The sequence below is a fragment of the Pseudorca crassidens genome, chromosome 3, assembly GCF_039906515.1.
Source record: "Pseudorca crassidens isolate mPseCra1 chromosome 3, mPseCra1.hap1, whole genome shotgun sequence".
NCBI classification, from domain to species: domain Eukaryota; kingdom Metazoa; phylum Chordata; class Mammalia; order Artiodactyla; family Delphinidae; genus Pseudorca; species Pseudorca crassidens.
In genome coordinates, this window is record NC_090298.1 from 79,306,417 (window position 1) to 79,327,728 (window position 21,312).

Here is a 21,312-nt window from a genome sequence, read left to right on the forward strand (position 1 = left end):
TTTGGCTATAATTTTAGTAATATAATTCTGAACTTTATTTCTTTTTGGCAAGACAATTGATGGAAGATAGGCTAATTAGAGTGTAAGGGTGATGAATGGTTGTGATAATGACATGAATGTCAGTCCATAAATAGTATCTTTTTGATCATCACTATATTTCTTGCAGATTATTCAATTTGGGATGTTGTATTCTCTAATAAAAAGGATATTGTAATAGGAGTCAAAAGACTATTTATTCATCTGTTAGTTTGCTGTTAGACCTTATCTGTCTATATGCACATATTCTCATGTTTAATGTCCTAACCCTTAACAAGAAAGTAATAACTTGGTCTCAAGGGTGTCCCGAAAATTTAGCACCTCCAAAGAATATCAGGTTCTTGGACTTATGGTGAAATACAAAGAGCAAGTAATTCATGTAAAATGAACTGGTGGAAGCAATGTGTCAAGCTGTGGATTTCTTTAGCCCGATGTTGTAGAAAACAAATAAGTTAAAAAAACCATTCTGCTAATACTATTGATTGAAGATATTGTACCATCTCGGAGAGTACTTGAGATGCTGGGAGATGACAACTATCAGTGAAATATCAGTGTTAAATAATCCCATGGATAACTCCTCCTGTACACAAAGTTTTCAGTCTTTTAAGGCAACATGCTCTTCTGCCAGAGAACTTAAAAAATGGTGACAGAAAATCCAGTTACTAGCTTTGACCAACTATAAGCTCCTGTTCCCCATCTTTAAAATAGAGAGAGCTCTTTGTACATAGTAAAGATTCAGTATCTGTGAAAGAACACATGAATTACCTGAATCAATCAGTTCTTGGAGTCCTTCATAACAGTGAGTGATGAAGGTATCTCCAGCTCCAGTTTGAGTGTACCAGAAAGCCTTACAGATCACCACTAATTTCCAAGGGCAATAGTCTATGTTGTTTCTTTCTTTTTAAATTTTTTTTCCCAAAATCCTTTAATCTCAAAACCTGGGTTGTGGCAGTGATTTGCAAGTCTGTTCAAAGTTGCTAGGAAAATGAAGTTGCTCTTTGTGGTAGGGCAAACGTTAAAAAGAAATAGATTTAAAGGAAGAACAGATTTATTGAACCACTATGGCTGATGAAACGTTTCTTGAGAGCATAGAAAGACAGGCCATGAGACAGACATTGTTGTACAGAGAGTGTATAATAGTGATTAGATTCTGCAGGAAACTTAGCAGAATCTGAGAATTAGCTTTACAATACAATGAAATTTCAGAGTAAAAATAGTATAGCATCTGCCTTTTCAGCCTCATCTTAGATATATTCCTTAATTCTATAATATATTCCTTAGCTTCTACCATCCATTGAGTTATTCAAACTAGCTTGCTCTTTCCCGGTTCTAGTTCTTGTATTTTGTGCAACCTGCCAGTAAGGGTGTTTTTCTCATGCCTTACGTCACACAGATTCATTCTTCAAATCTCATATCCTTCAAAAAGGCAATTACTGGTCCTTCCCGTTGTTTCAATTCAATTTAAATTAGTTCCTCTATATTTTATAGTATCCTATATAACTATAAAATCCTTGCCAAAATATAATTATATATTAATTATTGTGACCTCTATATTTCTGAACTATTGTAAAATCCACAAAGGCAGGAAGCATGTCTGTTTTGTTCATTTCATATCCTCATTACCTAGCACAATTCTTCTCACATGGAAGATGTTCAGTGCATATTTAGGGAAGGAAGGAAGGGAAGGAGGATGGGATTTTCTGTATGTCATCATACAAGAAGTTATAAAATAAGTTATATATTTGCATCTGAGTACAAAAAAAATAAAGAAAATTTTAGCCTTAATGTAACAACAGATGTTTATATAGAAAAAAATGTTTGTGAAACATATGGATCATATGAAATAATTATTATAATTTCAAATAAAATTTAGTAATTCAAAGTAAAGGGGTAACAAATATTCATGCGTTTAAAAGTTGTTCTTAGCCCATCATGTACATTATTTTTTACTTTTAAAGTGATTCTCCCAAAGTATTCAACCAAAAATGGGGATATTTATGCATACAAATCAAATAGAAGATATTCTATCTTTTCTGTATCATTTGAAAATAAAGTGTGCCTATATCTAGGTTGTTATAACAAGCATTTTAAAATCTATTGTTAACCATTCCCTTTCTGCTTTTCTAAAATTAGTATTAACTTTAAAATTTAAACTAGTTTTTATAACAGCCTGAAATTTAGCCTCCAAGGTCTTATGAAAAGATCATATCTTTCTAATAAAGCTTAAGGTCTGAAATACACTTATGGAAACTGATACTATAGATTAGTTAATTATAATAGTTATTTGATTATGTCTCTAGACAATAGCTCATCAGCAAATGCAACTAGACACATTTATAGCAACATTGTCCTCACTGTTAGTCAGGAAGGTATAATGCAGATGAGGTGAGGAAGAAACCTTGGGCTTCAGTCAAGAGAATCAATTTAGCTGATGCTAACTTGCATGTCTATGCGACTTTGGGCAAAAAGAGTTAAGCTTTGTGTTAGTTCTCTCAACAATAAAATAAAACACCTGGACAAGATGGAACCCCTAAGTCCCTTTCAGTTCTAAAACTTCTACGTGTACCTTTATTTTGAAGTTCATGATGATGACATTTTACTATCCTGGAAGACATAGTGAAGCATCACCACTCCCTCTACAGCTCTATCATTTTCAAGTCAATTTCCACAGATAAAACTGTGGGGTATATTCATATTTTAGGGCCCTATCCCAATAAACCCTGAGGAGAATTACAAAAGAGCATAGGCTCTCCTGATTTGTCCCCTTAATTCTCAGATGAGAAAACTGAAGCTAAACATGGTACATGCTCAGCATCACACACTGAGTGTACAACGCACGTGAGACGGGAACCCATGGATGTTGACTTTTATTCCAATGAGAGTCTCAGTTACATTACTGCCTGGTTGTAAATGATTTGTGCCATTCCTTGCAGGGGATTCTCAATTTCTTAATATGAATTACTTTTAGTCCTCTAAAGCTCTATGAGTAGAAAGAATTATTACAACCTTGAAATGTGGGGAAGTGCATAATAAGTATATAAAAAGATACTGAAATTAGTTGTAATTATGAAATGCACCCTATCCACAAAAAAATGTATACTATCCACAAAAAGTAATTACCTAAAAATGACTAGGTTAAAATTATAAGTATGTAATTTGTGGATTTAATGCTTTTACATTAATTACATGGAATACTCATTGACTATATCCATATTTCTGTAAATTGCCTGTATTTGCTGCATCTAATTGAATTTATTGAAATAATTAAATTCTCATTTTTTAACCTAAATTACATGTATTTACGTACTATTATGAAAAGAATACTTTTTTTTTTCAATAACCTGCCTTTCCGGGTTATTTTGGGCTGTCTTAAATTCCATTACCATATTCTTTTCTTATTTTAATGTGTTAATGGTTGCATTCATTTTCATTTAACTTCATTATATAATTTAGATTTTTAGTGTTACAATTTAACATAGTGTCTAAATCTTTTCTGTACAGTTCTTCAAAATGCTTTCCTATTTATTACCTCACATTCTTCATCTGTCCCTATCTTAGTCAACCAAACAATATATCTCTATCCCAAATAAATTTTAATAAAACAACTTGCAAAAAATATGTCCAAATGTTTGAATTTAGTGAACATTATTAATTTTTATTACATTCCTAAATATAATACAGTACAGCAGTACAGCAGCTAGACAGGGACTGGGAGTGTGATGGAGGGAAAGCATTTGTTAAATCCAATAAGAACCCAGAAGATGAACAAAGATTAGACTGGCTATTCAGTCAAAGCTGGAAGTTGTAAATGAGAAAAATATATGCTATTCTTTTTAAAGATTTGGTTGTGAAGGTAAAGAGTTGTAGATCACTACCTTGAATAATGGCAGGTTATAAGAAGGTTTTGGTCTTTGTCAGTTGTAAAGATTAGTTGTATTTTGTGGTCCCAGGGGAAGGAACCAGAAGGAAAGGCTGAAGATAAAAGAAGGCTTGATATATAATAAGTGGATTACAGTTCTGAACAAGACTACAAAGAACAAGGAGTAAGAGCACAGAGCATTAGCTATGGTATGGAAATTTCCCCTGAACCTGAAGGAAGGGAAGGAAGAATGATGAGAATGGAGATAAATTTAGAAGAGTTAAGGGAAATTGAGGGAGTTAATACTTCATGACACTGGCAGAGACTATATATACCCAACCTGTGTCAACAAATTAACCATTTGTACTAACGTTTAGTCAAAAACCAGAGACTCATTATACAGAAGTGGTGTTATCTTCTGGTGAGAAAGAGGCTTCTCAAATTTGGTAGCAATGAGAGAAACAAATAATTTTAGCAGCTAGTACAAAGTCTTTTTGAATGAAGAGGGCTAAAATAAATACTTTTGAAGTACCATTTATGTATTATTTTCTGTTTATAAATATTACTAATTAATTTATGACATGATAGGAAAACAAAGATAATTTACATAAATTATTCCAAAATGTCTTCACCTCCACAAAGTGTAGAATAGCCAGAGGGTCACAAAGGACTATAATATGTGCTCCAATTTAATCTCTATTAGCGTTAATGGTCCAGCTTGATGTGAGAATGTGAATGAGCCAGACAGTACTATTTTTTTTTCATGAAGAGAAGGAAGTATTGTAACTGAGGAAATAGACATTAGAGTTGGATCAGGTGGGCAAGAAAGTCTGGAAGGGAGGAACATAAGTTGCTACTAGAGAATGGCTGAAGTAAACTAACTTGGAGACCTTGGTTGTACAAGAAGAAAAAGCCATAAAGTGTATGGGAATATCCATAAGGATATCAAATATACTTAATAGGAGTGACAAAAGTATAGGTAGAAGAAAGGAAATATCCAAAAGAAAAAAAATAAGCCTAATTCCCATAAACCAATACAAAAAAGTAGGGAATTTATTTGTTTACATCATAACAAGAAGAGATTTATTGACTTTATCCATGCAAATGACAGGGATGAAAATAACTGGAACTCACATTGATGTCATTTGTGCTCAGTCCAGATTTAACACCATCTCCTTTCACTGGTCTCTTACACCCATTCTCAGCTTCTAATAGTTCTCACTTAATATGTTCTTCTGACCATTAACCTTGACTACTGGTTCCTCATCAACATGGATAATGGCATTGCACTAATCAATCAAGAAGTTAGACAGAAAAGAAACTTGCCCGAAATTCTCAAAGACATGAGAAAATAACCTCAAGGCAATAGGTGATAATAAACATGAATGTCAAGAGGATAGCCAAACTGGATTTATTCATTCAGTAATTATCAATTTGTTTCTACTGTGTGCATAGTACTATTCTAGGCACAATATCAGCCAGAGACATTCTGGCTATACCAGAAAGAAAAGAAACTCTAAAAACTAATAAGTATTATCAAAACAACATAGGGGGCTTCCCTGGTGGCACAGTGGTTGAGAGTCCGCCTGCCGATGCAGGGGACACGGGTTCAGGCCCCGGTCCGGGGAAGATCCCTCATGCCGCGGAGCGGCTAGGACCGTGAGCCATGGCCGCTGAGCCTGCACGTCCGGAGCCTGTGCTCTGCAACAGGAGAGGCCACAACAGTGAGAGGCGTGTGTACCGCAAAAAAAAAAAAGAACATAGGAGCCAACTGAAAGTATTTCCCATTGGCCAAAGGTAAGAATATTTGAACATCAAAAATAATAATGAATGCAATTAAGAGTAACAAATTGAATATACAGGAAGCCACTGCTCCTAATATTCAAAAAAAAAAAGAAACTCCCTCTTCATTCTCTCAAAAACAACAACAGCAACATTAACAACTCATTTTACAGGAGGGGAAATAAGTAGGGCACCAAATTTTTTCTTGTCAATTAAAAATTGAAAGAAAATGATTAGACATTTATTCTGCTCTTCTGTTAAGAACTCCATTTTATTGTAGTCTGTCTTAGTCATTTCATGCTGCTATAACAAGTTATCATAGACTAGATGTCTTTTTTCTTTTATACAGCAGGTTCTTATTAGTTATCATTTTTATACACATAAGTTTATACATGTCAATCCCAATCGCCCAATTCATCACACCACCACCACCACCACCCCAACACTTTCAACCCATGGTGTCCATATGTTTGTTCTCTACATCTGTGTCTCACTTTCTGCCCTGCAAACCAGTTCATCTGTACTATTTTTCTAGGTTCCACATATATGCCTTAATATACGATATTAGTTTTTCTGACTTGCTTCACTCTGTTTGACAGTCTCTAGATCCATCCATGTCTCAATAAATGACCAAGTTTCGTTCCTTTTTATGGCTGAGTAATATTCCATTGTATATATGTACCACATCTTCTTTATCCATTCATCTGTCGATGGGCGTTTAGGTTGCTTCCATGACCTGGCTATTGTAAATAGTGCTGCAATGAACATTGTGGTACGTGACTCTTTTTGAATTATGGTTTACTCTGGGTATATGCCAGGTAGTGGGATTGCTGGATCATATGGTAATTTTCTTTTTAGTTTTTTAAGGAACCTCCATACTGTTCTCCATAGTGGCTATATCAATTTACATTCCCACCAACAGTGCAAGAGGGTTCCCTTTTCTCCACACCCTTGCCAGCATTTGTTGTTTGTAGATTTTCTGATGATGCCCATTCTAACTGGTGTGAGGTGGTACCTCATTGTACTTTTGATTTGCATTTCTCTAATAATTAGTGATGTTGAGCAGCTTTTCATGTGCTTCTTGGCCATCTGTATGTCTTCTTGGGAGAAATGTCTATTTAGGTCCTCTGCCCATTTTTGGATTGGGTTGTTTGTTTTTTTAATATTGAGCTGCATGAGCTGTTTATATATTTTGGAGATTACTCCTTTGTCTGTTGATTCATTTGCAAATATTTCCTCCCAGTCTGAGGGTTGTCTTTTCGTCTTGTTTATGGTTTCCTTTCCTGTGCAAAAGCTTTGAAGTTTCATTAGGTCCCATTTGTTTATTTTTGTTTTTATTTCCATTGCTCTAGGAGGTGGATCAAAAAAGATCTTGCTGTGATTTATGTCAAAGAGTGTTCTTCCTATGTTTTCCTCTAAGAGCTTTATAGTGTCTGGTCTTACATTTAGCTCTCTAATCCATTTCCAGTTTATTTTTGTATATTGTGTTAGGGTGTGTTCTAATTTCATTCTTTTAACATGTAGCTGTCCAGTTGTCCCAGCACCAGTTATGAAGAGACTGTCTTTTCTCCATTGTATATTCTTGCTTCCTTTGTCATAGATTAGTTGACCATAGGTGCGTGGGTTTATCTCTGGGCTTTCTATCTTGTTCCATTGACCTATGTTTTTCTTTTTGTGCCAGTACCATATTGTCTTGTTTACTGTAGCTTTGTAGTATAGTCTGAAGTCAGAGAGTCTGATTCCTCCAGCTCCATTTTTTTCCCACAAGACTGCTCTGGCTATTCGGGGTCTCTTGTGTCTCCATAAAAATTTTAAGATTTTTTTGTCCTAATCCTGTAAAAAATGCCATTGGTAATTTGATAGGGATATCATTGAAACTGTAGATTGTTTTGTGTAGTACAGTCATTTCCACAGTATTGATTCTTACAATCCAAGAAGATGGTATATCTCTCCATCTGTTGGTATCATCTTTAATTTCTATCACCAGTGCCTTATAGTTTTCTGCATACAGGTCTTTTGTCTTCCTAGGTAAGTTTATTCCTAGGTATTTTATTCTTTTTGTTGCAATGGTAAATGGGAGTGTTTCCTTAATTTCTCTTTCAGATTTTTCATCATTAGTGTATAGGAATGCAAGAGATTTCTGTGCATTAATTTTGTACCCTGCAACTTTACCACATTCATTGATTAGCTCTGGAAGTTTTCTGGTGTCATCTTTAGGATTCTCTATGTATAGTATCATGTCATCTGCAAACAGTGACAGTTTTACTTCTTCTTTTCTAATTTGGATGCCTTTTATTTCTTTTTCTTCTCTGATTGCTGTGGCTAGGACTTCAAAATCTTTGTTGAATAATAGTGGTGAGAGTGGACATCCTTGTCTTATTCTTGATCATAGAGGGAATGCTTCTCAGTTTTTCACCATTGAGAATGATGTTTGCTGTGGGTTTGTCATATATTGCCTTTATCATGTTGAGATAGGTTCTCTCTATGCCCACTTTCTGGAGAGTTTTTATCATAAATTGGTGTTGAATTTGTCAAAAGGTTTTTCTGCATCTATTGCGATGATCATATGGTTTTTATTCTTCAGTTTATTAATATGGTGTATCACATTGATTGAGTTGCGTATATTGAAGAATCCTTTCATCCCTGGGATAAATCCCACTTGATCATGGTGTATGATCCTTTTAATGTGTCGTTGGATTCTGTTTGCTAGTATTTTGTTGAGGATTTTTGCATCTGTATTCATCAGTGATATTGGTCTGTAATTTTCTTTTTTGTAGTAGCTTTGTCTGGTTTTGGTATCAGGGTGATGATGGTCTCATAGAATGAGTTTGGGAGTGTTCCTTCCTCTGCAACTTTTTGGAAGAGTTTGAGAAGGATGGGTATTAGCTCTTTTCTAAATGTTTGATAGAATTCACCTGTGAAGCCATCTGGTCCTGGACTTTTTTTTGTTGGAAGATTTTTAATCACAGTTTCAATTTCATTACTTGTGATTGGTCTTTTCATATTTTCTATTTCTTCCTGGTTCAGTCTTGGAAGGTTATACCTTTCTAAGAATTTGTCCATTTCTTCCAGGTTGTCCATTTTATTGGCACAGAGTTGCTTATAGTAGTCTCTTAGGATGCTTTGTATTTCTGTGGTGTCTGTGGTAAGTTCTCCTTTTTCATTTCTAATTTCATTGATCTGAGTCCTCTCCCTCTTTTTGTTGATGAGTCTGGCTAATGGTTTATCAATTTTGTTTATCTTCTTAAAGAACCAGTCTTTACTTTTAGTTTGCTATTTTTTTCTTTGCTTCTATTTTATTTGTTTCTGCTCTCATCTTTATGATTTCTTTCCTTCTGCTAACTTTGGGTTTTGTTTGTTCTTCTTTCTGTAGTTCCTTTAGGTGTAATGTTAGATTGTTTATTTGAGATGTTTCTTGTTTCTTGAGGTAGGCTTGTATAGCTATAAACTTCCCTCTTAGAACTGCTTTTGCTTCATCCCATAGGTTTTGGATCATCGTGTTTTCATTGTCATTTGTTTCTAGGTATTTTTTGATTTCCTCTTTGATTGCTTCAGTGATCTCTCGGTTATTTAGTAACGTATTGTTTAGCCTCCATGTGTGTGTGTTTTTTATGTTTTTTTCCCTGTAATTCATTTCTAATCTCATAGCATTGTGGTCAGAAAAGATGCTTGATATGATTTCAGTTTTCTTAAATTTACTGAGGTTTGATTTGTGACCCAGGATGTGATCTATCCTGGAGAATGTTCTGTGCGCACTTGGGAAGAAAGTGTAGTCTGCTATTTTTGGATGGAATGTCCTATAAATATCAATTAAATATACCTGGTCTGTTGTTTCATTTAAAGCTTCTGTTTCCTTATTTATTTTCATTTTGGATGATCTGTCCATTGGTGTAAGTGAGGTGTTAAAGTCCCCCACTATTATTGTGTTACTGTCGATTTCCTCTTTTATAGCTGTTAGCAGTTGCCTTATGTATTGAGGTGCTCCTATATTGGGTGCATATATATTTATGATTGTTATATCTTCTTCTTGGTTTGATCCATTGATCATTATGTAGTGTCCTTCCTTGTCTCTTGTAACATTCTTTATTTTAAAGTCTATTTTATCTGATATGAGTATTGGTACTCCAGCTTTCTTTTGATTTTCATTTGCATGGAATATCTTTTTCCATCCCCTCACTTTCAGTCTGTATGTGTCCCTAGGTCTGAAGTGGGTCTCTTTTAGACAGCATATAGATGGGTCTTGTTTTTGTATCCATTCAGCAAGCCTGTGTCTTTTGGTTGGAGCATTTAATGCATTCATGTTTAAGGTAATTATCGATATGTATGTTCCTATGACCATTTTCTTAATTGATTTGGGTTTGTTTTTGTAGGTCCTTTTCGTCTCTTGTGTTTCCCACTTAGAGAACTTCCTTTAGCATTTGTTGTAGAGCTGGTTTGGTGGTGCTGAATTCTCTTAGCTTTTGCTTCTCTGTAAAGCTTTTTATTTCTCCATCGAATTTGAATGAGATCCTGCTGGGTAGAGTAATCTTGGTTTTAGTTCTTAGCTTTCATCACTTTAAGTGTATCACGCCACTCCCTTCTGGCTTGTAGAGTTTCTGCTGAGAAATCAGCTGTTAACCTTATGGGAGTTCCCTTGTATGTTATTTGTCCTTTTTCCTTTGCTGCTTTCAATAATTTTTCTTTGTCTTTAATTTTTTGCCAATTTGATTACCATGTGTCTCGGCATGCTTCTCCTTGGGTTTGTCTTGTATGGGACTGTCTGCACTTCCTGGACTTGGGTGGCTATTTCCTTTCCCATGTTAGGAAAGTTTTTGACTATAATCTCTTCAGATATTTTCTCTGGTCCTTTCTCTCTCTCTCCCTTCTCCTTCTGGGACCCCTATAATGCAAATGTTGTTGTGTTTAATGTTGTCCCAGAGGTCTCTTAGGCTGTCTTCATTTCTTTTCATTCTTTTTTCTTTATTCTGTTCCGCAGCAGTGAATTCCACCATTTTGTCTTCCAGGTCACTTATCAGTTCTTCTGCGTCAGTTATTCTGGTATTGATTCCTTCTAGTGTAGTTTTCATTTCAGTTACTGTATTGTTCACATCTGTTTGTTTGTTCTTTAATTCTTCTAAGTCTTTGTTAAACATTTCTTGCATCTTCTTGATCTTTGCCTCCATTCTTTTTCCCAGATCCTGGATCATCTTCACTATCATTATTCTGAATTCTTTTTCTGGAAGGTTGCCTATGTCCACTTCACTTAATTGTTTTTCTGGGGTTGTATCTTGTTCCTTCATCTGGTACATAGCTCTCTGCTTTTTCATCTTGTCTGTCTTTCTCTGAATGTGGTTTTTGTTCCACAGGCTGCAGGTTTGTAGTTCTTCTTGCTTCTGCTTTCTGCCCTCTGGTGGATGCACCTATCTAAGAGACTTGTGCAAGTTTCCTCGACTAGATGTGTTAAACTGCAAGCATTTGTTTTTCATAGTTCAGAAATTTGTGAAGTTCAATATTAAAGTGCTGGCAAATCTAGTGAGGTCTTGTGAGGGTCCATTTCCTCATTTGCAAATTGCCATCTTCTTCTTGTAGCCTCACATAGCAGAGAGCAGAGAGGTAGTTCTTTAACCTCTTCTTATAAAGGCACTAATTCCATTCCTGAGGGTTCTACCCTCATGAGCTAATCACCTCCCAAAGGCTCCACATTCAAGTGCCATCACACTGGTGATTAGATTTCAGCACATGATTTTGGACAGGGGGATACACTAAGACTGTAGCAGAGCCAACTAGCTCTAGTTTCCTTAGTTGAAGAAAGATAGTGTTTCTTTTCATGGAATTTCATATAAATGTGGAAGAAATTATAAAATTAGAAAAACATTTCATAACTCCTAATGAAACAAGTGATTCAGATATTAATTATCAATTCATTAATATACTATGTGAAAGGTTAATTTGGATCCTTACATGGAGCAACCAGGTTGTCACCAACTGAGCCCCTGTGACGTGACTAAAAATGAGGTTAAGAGATAGGCAGAGGCCTATCTCCATATCTTCCATTTGGTAGGCACAGTTTAACATCATTAAAAAACAGGGCAACCAGACACTCTTTCTTACTGTGATACAATAAAAGGCATACAACCAGAGTTGTTGTCTTGTCAAAAGTTTATCTGAATTTATTCAAGTCTCTAGAGCTAATCCCCACTTACTGAAAATAAAGAGAATAGAGGAACATTTAACAACACCCAAAAGGAAGTAACCAGAGTAAACTAGAATGTGGATCATTTATCTTAGTTCTTCAGGATACTAGGTAGGTTTCTGTTGTAAAACAAATGCATGGGGAACAGAAGGAGACAATGTTGCTCTAGAGAGAAAAAACAAAGCTAAATTAAATATAATGTATAAACCTCACTTGGATTACTTGAACAAACTACAAAAAAAGATATTGTGGCACAACTGAAGAAATTTAATTCTTTATAGAATGGGTATAAAATGATAATAGAAAAGAAGTATTAATTTATAAGCATGATAGTGTAATGGTTATGTAAGAAAATGTCTATGTTTTTTAGAGATGTACACTGAGATAGATAAGAGTAACATGCTGTCCACAATTTCTTTAAAAATTCTTCAGCAAAAAAGAAAAAAAAGCAAAAAACAAACAAAAAGCTTAGATGAAGCAGATACAGCAAATCTTGATATAAGTGGTTGGTATATGGGAGTGTTGTACTACTCCCATTACTTTTGTGCATACCACATTTTAAAATATCCATAGTATGTTTTAAAAGCTCTTAAAAAAATCCCGGTGAGGAATGAATATGCCTTGCACATGAATAGTTGTAATAGAAGGTGGATGGACTTAGAAAATATTTAGAAGATAGTTAACAGAGTTGCTGAAGGAATTGATAGTTGTGAATGGTGGAGGGAAAACTGTAAAACTGGATTTGTTTGATACTAAACATGGAGGAGTATATAAATACTGATTGTTGGAACAATGGTCTAAAGAAAGCAGTATCTGGTATCCGAAAGGACACTCGTTTAAATTCTAACCCCTAGTGCACAGGGCATAGGAGTCTAAGCAGGCTCTCCCCTTCTACCCAGCTCAGCCACTACCATGGCTTTGGTTCTCAGTTACTCAACAGCAGGTCTCAGATCTACCTCATCATTCTGAGTTTCAGGCTACCTCCGGACAGCACCAGTTAGATCACTCAGAGAATTCTCAAGCTTGACCTATCAGAAACTGGTGTATTATCTTTTCCATTCTCCATCTTGACCCCAAGTCTACTCCTCCTTTTGTATTTCCTGTTAATGACTTAATCATCTGCCCAGTTATTCAACATAGAAACCCAAGTTGATCTTGTCTCTCTCCTTTGCCTTACTTGTCTCATACAGTCACAATGTCCTGTACCTCCAAAATATCTCTGACATTTGTCCTCTCCTTTCTACTCCCACTGCTTTTACCCTAATTGATTTCAGAATTGTCTCATAATGTTGGAAAGGCTTTTAAAAGTCTTAGTTACTTCTGTTTCTCCTTTCCCACATGACTATCAGCATTATCTTTCTAAAACGTATGACACTAGGTCAATTAGACCACTGTCAGGGCCCAGCTTGCCTTTCCAACCTCATCTCTTGCCACACCTGCTTATGTGCGCTAGGTTGTTCTCGTGTTCCAGTCAGCCAGTCCCAGAAGACAGTATGTTCTTTTCTTCCCCTGAACCTTTGCTTAAGGTCTCTCTTTATTCCATTAATTTCTAGTAATCTGTAGTCATCCTTCAAGCCCTTTATGAATCTTTGCTGATCCCGCCCTCCACTCCCAGCCAGAGGATCAGTTCCTAGCCCTTGCCTCTCTACTCCTACAGAGGTCTCAGTAGAAGCACTACCACTTTCTACTGCTGAGTTAGCAAAGTTCATACCTCTCTCCTCTTCTATACTGTGGACAAATTGAAGACAAAGAGTGTGTCCTACTCAATTTTACTGCCTTATCACACAATGTCAGACATATATTAAACATCCAGTGACTATTGCTTGAATTGGGCTATAACCTGTATTTTCTTTTGAAAATAAGTATGATGAGTTATGATTGGTAACCTAAGAATGAAATGTGGATAAACCGTCCTCCTTTTACCATATTTAATTAAATAAAGATATGGCTTAGCCATCAGAGACTGAAATCAAACAGTGCATGCTAAACTTCATTGGACTCACTTGAGAATCCTGTCCTGATCTCTTTTCAAACTTATTAAAGAGATGCTTTTTCAATTGCTTTTTTACTAGTATAATTCTCTTTTCTGTACATCTGCCTAAACTTGCTAACACAAGTATCTGGTAGGAGACATTACATAGGCAATGTGCCTTTTCTCTGTTTGATAAGTTAATGGGTCACTAGCAAAACTACCGTAGATGAGGGGAGGTGGTTTGTGTATCTTCTTGTAAGTCCTGCCCTTTGGTGGCTGTTCATTGACCAGTTAGGAATAAGGCAATAATATTAGGTTCTAGACAAAGGAAAGCAGGATACTGATTTTATCCCTATCCACATAGAAGTCGAATTGTATCTCATCACTTCACAGGAAAGCACAGCATTTCTCAGAACTTAGCTCAAGTTACCATTTCTGAGGATACCATTTTTGACAGATTTTGTAGGTCTTCTTTTATACTTATGCTTAGCTATGGTGTCCAGACTTCGGGACCTCTTTTCATGTATCTCTATTATTGTAGGGTAGCAGAACTGGAAAGATAGCATAAGCCTGCATGCCAGTATGAGTTTTATCCCTAAGTCTGATCTGAATCATGTCCAGATGTTATTGCTTACCAGAGAGATACGAGGAAATAGACTCTTGCTCCATTGCCTTCTCAGTAGCAGTTAAATAGGGAGGGGAAGGAGACTATGGGAGGGTAAGAAATATGGAAAGAAGTTACTTGTTAACTGCTTTTGAGCTTTATCATGTTGATGATGGAAGGATGAAAAAAACAATGTACTCAGAAATCCCAAGTACATTGAAATCCCCAGACAAACTTTACCAGTGCATTACCTGTGTCACATAGGATTACATTATGGGTTTTACCCATTTAGCTGGGTTGTTTCTTCTTCTTTGACTGTCATTCATTGTAATACCAAAAAGAAATAATGAAATGGACAATATGGTATGGGTTTATTTGGCATTGAATCTGATGTGTTTCATATTTCCTCTTAGACTACCTAAGTCAGTTTCTATGAACTATGGAAGCATCCCCAAAATATGGATCACTGCACACAAAAAAGACAATTAAAAATTAAATTTATCAAAGACAGTTAATCAGATTCACCGACAGTTCCATATTAATTGTTGCTGAAGTCACTGCCTGTAAAGAACAAAGGAGCTTGCAAATTATCTTCAGCCTTTTTGTTAAACAATGGAGTATTTTTCTTTTCTATTTTGAATCTTAGAGGAGTAGAGCTCAAGTGACTTGTGGTAATGATTTCATTTTTTTCAGAAAAGAAAAAAAAGTTCTTTATCCAACTGTCTTCAGGAACAAATAGTTAGAAATGGATATAAAGTAATGAAGATGGTCTGAGGAAACATTCTTAAATGTCAAATCGGGGAATATATTTTCTTGAAAAGGTTTTGGAAGAAGCTGAGTGGGTACAGTGCAACATTTAAGACAAGAATGCTAAAAAATGAAACCATTTGATTGCACATGATGGTAAATTTTTAGATGACTTTTCAGCATTATAAAACAATACCTCTGCAATAAACAATCATAAGGAAAATTGCTTAGTATAGTCCTGCCCTTATAAGACTTGAAACTTTTGGTATTGTCATAAAGAATGAAGCTGTAATCACATTCCTGGGCATTTGTAGTATCTTTATGGATGTCAAAAGTTGACCCATAAACACAACTAATAAAATAATTCTCTTGAGAAATGGTAGTTTATGGAATTTGCATCCTTACTCTAAGGAGATAATCCTAAGTGATCCTGGAGATGTGTTTATATGGCAAACTTAGAAATACCATTAAAGATGGTCAGGAGCTAAGTGAATTATTTGTGACTTTCTCCCAAGAGCACATTGAAGAACAGAAAACATGCTAAAAAAAGAAATTCCACCTGTACATTTTAGTACTGGACTCTAACACCAGGGTGTTTTGTTCCAAGCTTAATCTCCAGAGAGTGGCAGAATATTTCAAAAAGACTTTGCTAACTTGTGGCTTCAGTCTCTAAATTTCCTTTAGCTCTCCTTAAATGCAGTCTTAGGGTGTGTTTGCATGCATTATCTATAGCTATTTACTTTGGCATCTTGCAGAAAGTCCCAGTGAAAGAGTTGCCCCTTCATCCTTCTCATGTGTGTTTTAATATTGAGGGCTTTGCAGGAAGTGGGTTGTCAGCTTTTACAGAAGATCCTGTTAGAGCAATCAAAACCATTAGCGGACAAGTTATTTTCTCTCCGCATTCACACTTAGAGAACATTAGGCTATTTTCCAGAAGCTGCCAGATCTCTTTAGAGTTTCAAGACCTTTTATTTTTAAATTAAATATAAAACCCTGACAAATCTTATTGATAGCAATGCTCTTTCTCTATTAAAAACTGATTTGCTGAAATTGCTTTTAAGTTTTTAACAAAGATTTTACATAAAATTTTCAGTTACCGTGCTGTCTATGAAAGAATTAGAAGTAATTTTACATGTATATTTACTTATATAACATCAGTAATATATTTCATTCATAGAAGGCTCTAGTACTGATTTGTGACTAAATAAAATAAACTAAAGTCTACAAAAACTATGAAATTATTTTATATGTATTTTCATCACTCTTTTTTTTGTTAGTAACTAACAATGTGGTATCTAAAATTGTGTGCCTACAAAATATTTGAGTTAAGAAGAAAAGGATTTATTATCAAAATAACATACCTATGAAGAGTGGATATCAAAATTAAACACTAATATATACATACTTTTAAAATAGGACAGGATTAACCTCTGTGAATTTCTGTCATCAATTGTGTTGGGAAATGGGCCAGATTCTTTCTTTGTACATGAACAGTTCATATTCAAATACATGGGGACTGCTCCTTAGAATTCTAGGCCATAATTTATCCCACTACCTACAAGCAGCACAGTTTATAAAAGTAGTCCTGTAGAAGGGCCTTTCCTTGTATTCCAGAGAAGTAAATATTGGTGTAATTTTAAAATTACAGCTATTGACATTCACAGACAGAAATTGTAAACATAAGTTTGCCTCACTCACATTGGTTCTTAAAAATTCATAATCCTCTAAGCTTCCCTACATGGTAAGACATTTTGTTGGAATTTGGAGAAAAAGAAACATTGGAAAGTTTTAAAAGATTTTTGTTTTTTCAAATAAACTGTTACTTTTTTTACATGACTATTCAACTTTTACTTTGAAACATTGGGAAGTTCTTAGTTTTTTTAGTTTATTTTTGTAACAGTATGGTAATAGACACTCTTAAAAGCTATGTAAGCTACACTGTTATTCATACAATAATAATAATAGGTATAATTTAGTGCTTATCATGTACTAGGCAATGTTCCAAGTATTTTGTTTACATTATTTTATCAGCCAGTTGTTAAATTTTATCAGCCAGTTATTAAATATCAGCCAGTTGTTCCCTAGGCAAGCTGTAGGAAGGCAGCGTATAAATCATAAAGCATCTACATGAATGAATTGCCTGTGCATCCAAACTTTCAGGTGGTTCTAATTGTTCCTCGGGCTGTTAAAGGGTTTAACAGTAAATGATGAACATGTTTCTGGGATGTTCCTGGGTAGGACTAAATTCACATATTCTCTCCCATTTTAAGATCATGTTTAAGATAGCAGAATATCCCAGCCTTAGATCCACTGGTCTAGATTTATGCTAGATTCCCAGAATTAAGGCCAGAAAAGTAGAAGTGACTTTTTGAGATAGGAAATAAAGTCAGGCTTTTATTGGATAACTCCAAGTAAATTTAAAGCTTCTTAGGATCTCTGAGATCATTCTAAGGAGTCTTTAGTTAAGTAACAAGCTTATAACAGAATTTTCTTGAGAAAGAGTTATTTTAAAGTTTTGTGCTCACGGTAAGTTTATCGTTGCAGGAACGACATTGCTGAATTATTTTTCTCTTGGATAACCTATCTTCTAGGAAACACAAAGTTGAGAGCTGCTTTCATCACAGCAACAATTCTTAGGCTTGGTTTTTCTAAAGTAACTTTTGATTTTTGTCCTTGTGTTTAATTACTTATATCTGTGCTTCTTTGTTTTATTTCAAATACCTTTAAGATACAGGAAATAATAGTTATAATTTTAAAGCACCTTACATATTTCTATCACATATATTAATTAATTTGATTCTTGTATTGAACAAGTATGCTCATTCTTATTTTGTTACAGAAGAAAATGAATATTTGAAAATTAATAACTTTGCAAAATAGCATAGGTAATAAGTCAAATCAAATATTTTTATTTTAAATGCACTATGCTTTTTGCTGCATTGCTCTCCTCTCCATACTAATCAATTAAAAAATATTTTATCTAAGAGTAACAAGTGTCATATTAATAGTTCAGGAGGTACTTTAAAACCAATCACCTGAGAGTGGTTTTTGGATGTATAAATCAAGATTTAGAATATGCATAGGACTGAAAGGACCCCGTGAAAGCTCACCTTGGGAAATTCAAAAAATAACCTGTAAATATGATACTTAATTAAAATATATATTTTTAGCATTTGAAATAGACACACATGCAATCATAGTCTAGCCACACACTTGCCAGGTAAAATAGAGAAATAAATGATAATGTAGTTTGACATTCTTGAATTAAGTTCCCAAGAATCTTAAGGTGTTATTTATCACCATTTAAATTGACTTAGATTAATATTTAATTATTAATGCTGATGTCTTTTTTATTGTAGATTTTAATTATTGAAACCCTATATGGTAGTTAAGCATATTAATTCCTCCCAAAGCATCCATTATGGCTTTTAGTCAATTGCTCTTTCCCATTTCCCCCTTTAAGGTATTTCTTCTCCTTTTTTGATATCCTATGTCAAATATGATCCCAACTGGAGCACACAAATTTCAGTTCTTCGGTAGTTAAACGTATCTTTCACTGCTTTTCATCTCAGTGTCTCTGTTAGCTCCAAGCATAAGTGGGAGAATTGTTCTGCCTTTAAGATCATGCCATATTCACACTCAGTCTTAGAACTTGTCTTCAGCTGTTTTTTTTTTCTTCATTTTATAAAAATAAGGAACCTAACAAAATAATGTCTAAGTCTCTTTCAGCTCTAAAGTTCTATAACCCTATGATTTATCCATCAAGAACCTAGAATCTACATGCATTTGAGAAGTAATTGAACTTCAAACTAAAAGTCATGTTGAATTTTTATCAAAAGATATACATGTTTTAAAATTTTTCTGTACAAAGTAGATTGATTTTACTATTAGCATGAATCTTTCTTTGGCTTAGAAAATGTCTCACTTGTACATTAGGAAACAAAGCCACTTGACTATAACCCACATATAGGACTGGAAAATGCACTATCTCCTGAAGGCTGATCTGATAATTTCTCAACATCTCCATCTGCATCTGCCCTTCTCCATCACTTCACATTTTCATATATATCCTATTTTTCATTTATAACCCTCATTTCTTTTTTTCCCTAACTTAACTAACATTAATGTCTACTTCTCACCTAGAGTTCAAGCTTCTAAAATAATGTAAATGTTTCCTTTTGAAGAATAAATAAAAGAAAGTTGTTCAGCAAACAATAACCACAATTTATCATTAAAACCATATACCATTCGTGCCCAAATATATATTAACCTTTCTTTCCAGTGACTCTATTATATAAATGTATTTCATCTCACAGTATTTTTATCCTTAATCTTATATCCTTTATAAAGAACTAATATTGTGTGTTATACATGTCAAAATCCAGGATTAAGATGTATTGGATTCTATAAATTCCAGTTCCTGAATATCTTATGTATATAGTAATGCACATGAGAATTGCTCTGATTTAAGAAGCAGTATGATTCAGTTGTACATGGGAGAAATAGACTGTAACCAAAAAACTTTTTTCTACTTTAGCTATGAATAGCTATATATTCATATAGTTACGAATATAGGAAATTTACAGTTACCAATATTAAGCTCTTCAATCACAAAACATAGGAAAAGCACAAAAAACTTTCTTGGTTTTGAGAATAATTATATGAGGACTATAATTACACATTATTACATATAGCTCTAAACAAAATATAGAGGAGATTCTCCAAAATGTAGAGTATACATAGGCTATTTTGAAAAAACTGCCCATAAAATGTGCTATCATTTTCCTTTTCTTTTTCCCCCTTGATTTCTGGTAAAAAGAGAGTGCTGAATTAACATACTTCTGTGTTCTTGGCTCACTGTCATCATTGGTCTAAGAAAAGTTCCCATATTGATCAAACTATTTCCTACTCCCATTATCCTCCCCTCTACCTTCCAAAGACCACCATTCTAATGTGTTTATACATACACTTTCTTTATGTCTTTGTATAATATTTAGTGCTTTTGTGCATAAAAGTATCTTAAATTTGCACAAGTAACATTGTATTTTATTATTTTATTGATTTATTTTACAGTTTGTCCCTTAGCTTTATTTTTATATTTTTAGATTTTAATTGACTTTAAGGTATACAATGTGACGATTTTATATATATATATATATTTTTTTTAATGATTACCACAAGTTAATTAACACATCCATCACCTCACATAGCTACCATTTGTATGTGTGTGTGGTACGAATACTTGATATCGAATCTCTTTGCAAATTTCAAGTATACAGTACAGTATCATTAATAGTCATCATGCTGTATGTTACATCTCCAGAATGTACTCATCTTGTCACTGACAGTTTGTACCTTTGATCAACATCTTCCTGTTTCCCCTACCCCACTGCCCCTAGCAACTATCACTCTATTCTCTGGTTCAATGAGTTCAACTTTTTTATATTCCTCATGTAAGTAAGATAATACAGTATTTTTCTTTCTCTGTATGGATTATTTCACTGTGAATAATATCCTCCTGGTTCATTCATGTTTGTAAATTGAAGGATTTCCTTCTTTTTTATGGTTGAATTATACCCCATTGTATTATTGTAAATATACATACATAAATATAGATATAGATAAATAGATGTATCTCACATTTTCTTTCTCCATTCATCCAACGATGGACACTTAGGTTGTTTCCATAGCTTGGGTATTCTGAATAATGCTGCAGTGAACATGCGAGTACAGATATCTCTTCCATATACTGATTTAATTTCCTTTGAATATATACCCAGAATTAGGATTGCTGGATCATTTGGTAGTTCTATTTTTAATTTTTTGAGGAACCTCCATACTGTTTTCCATAATGGCTGTACCAATTTACATTCTAACCAACAATGTACAAGAATTCCCTTTTCCCACACCCTTGTCACACTTGTTATCTCATATTTTTGATAGTAGCCATCCTGACAGGCGTGAGATAATATCTCCTCACTGTTTTGATTTGCATTTCTCTGATGATTAATAATGTTGAGCACCTTTTCATATACATGGAATGTATATTGGTCTTTGTATGTCCTCTTTGGAAAAGTGTCTATTCTGGTTTTCTGTCCATTTTTATTTGGGTTATTTGAGTGTTTCGTTTTGTTTTTTGT